This window comes from Carlito syrichta, unplaced genomic scaffold, assembly GCF_000164805.1.
Source record: "Carlito syrichta isolate Samal-C Ts95f unplaced genomic scaffold, Tarsius_syrichta-2.0.1 Scaffold290164, whole genome shotgun sequence".
Classification (NCBI taxonomy): Eukaryota; Metazoa; Chordata; class Mammalia; order Primates; family Tarsiidae; genus Carlito; species Carlito syrichta.
Genome location: NW_007234260.1, coordinates 25,602 through 27,371, shown reverse-complemented (window position 1 = coordinate 27,371; position 1,770 = coordinate 25,602).

The window sequence follows — 1,770 nt, the reverse complement described above, 5'->3', positions numbered from 1 at the left end:
CACGTACATTTTAATAAGAAATTCCACTCTTCGAGGCAGGAGAACAACCAGAAGTCTAGATGAATTTCCACTATGAGTTGCATAACACAAAATTACAGTACTTATTCTACAAAAGAGTCTAAAATCTATTTGTGGAGCAGGATGTGTCCACATGAAAAGCTAGATCGCAATACATGCCAACACCACTCAAGATGTCTCTTGAAAGTATGTGACAAGTGCCTGAGTATTGCAGACAACAAGGACTTCTTGCTCCAAGGAGGAAGAAGACATTCTGTTTTGAAGAGGTCAAGAAAACTTCAAGGAAGAGGCAGACATAGAATCAGACTTTGAAGAATGAGTAAGATTCGAAAAGGCATGAGCAAAGGTAAAAAGTGAGGAAGATTTGCTGAGAGACAATAAACATTGCTGATACTCTAGATTACAAGTAGCTTTAGTATGAGATAAATAAATACTTCTACTTATTCATTGAGAACTGTATTTTATCTATGATCACAGCATGTAATTAGCAAATCTATAGTATGTTGACTGGGACACAATACACATTCAACTATTGTAGGTTTTAGAAATATATAGAAATAAAGTTATTTATTGCTTAAAACACAGGACAGTGCTAAAAGCATCCAATTTAAATACACAGTTTATTGATTTTAAAGCAACCTGGTTTTCACTGAGAATAGTATGAAAATATTGCTTAATTCTATTTCTGCAGTTTTCTTACAGTTGACAAAACTGTCTTATATCTACACTCATTTTTTCTGTCTACACCCCAGTCCATTGGGTTTGCATTTATGTAGTATTGGGTGGAGGTGGGGAGGACTCTTTTGGACAAGAGATAGACAGAATTAACCCTCACAATATGGAAATCACACATAACAGTGCAGAAAAGGGAGTGGGATCTTGGCTCAGTCTGTAATACCAGCAATTTGGCAGGCTAAGGCAAGTGGATTGCCTGAGCCCGTAGTTTCGAGGCCAGCCCAGGCAACTTGACAAGACCTCATCTGTACAGTAAATAAAAAATTAGTCAGGTGTGGTAGAGTGTACCTGTAGTTCCAACTACTTGGAAGGCTGAAACAGGAGGATTGCAGGAGCCCAGTCGGTCAATGCTGGGGTGACCATGTGTGTGCCACTGCACTTCAGCCTGGGTGACAGAATGAGACTCCAACTCAAAAAAAAGGGAGGAGGGAGAGGAGGAAATGAGTGTTTAGCTCACAGCATTGGAGTTAGTCTGAGTCTATAACCTAAACAGGAATTGAGTACACATTATTCACTGAAAGTTCTCCAGCAGGGCTTCCTCCCTCCCATGTTCACCACATCAGGTTTTAAAGATCTTTATCCTCTCTCCTCTGCCTTGACAATCTTCCTCTGGGAAACCTTTTCTGTTATTGAAAACCATCAATTACCTTGATATTCCTAGCTAAACCAAGTCTCCAGCTAGATGTTCTGTCTTCTTTCTAATAATCAAAATCTATTTAAATGTGAGTGTTCCTTTTGCAACTTTCTTTAGTGTAATATTGTTGTGTTAGAAGCTCATTAAAATTTTAAGCATGTGTTATAAAACTACCAAAGAAAAGTGAGAAACAACTAGGTTATTTGACAGTGGGCTATTCAGTTAGGGATTCAATTCACCTTAGTTATACATCTATAGCTTCATACATACATTCAATGACATGCTAGGTGTAATCAATCATGATGGTATTTTCTATATGTATATATAGGTGAATAGTATTTAAAAGGCAGATGTCTTAATCCTTTTTTTTTTTTTTTTTTGCT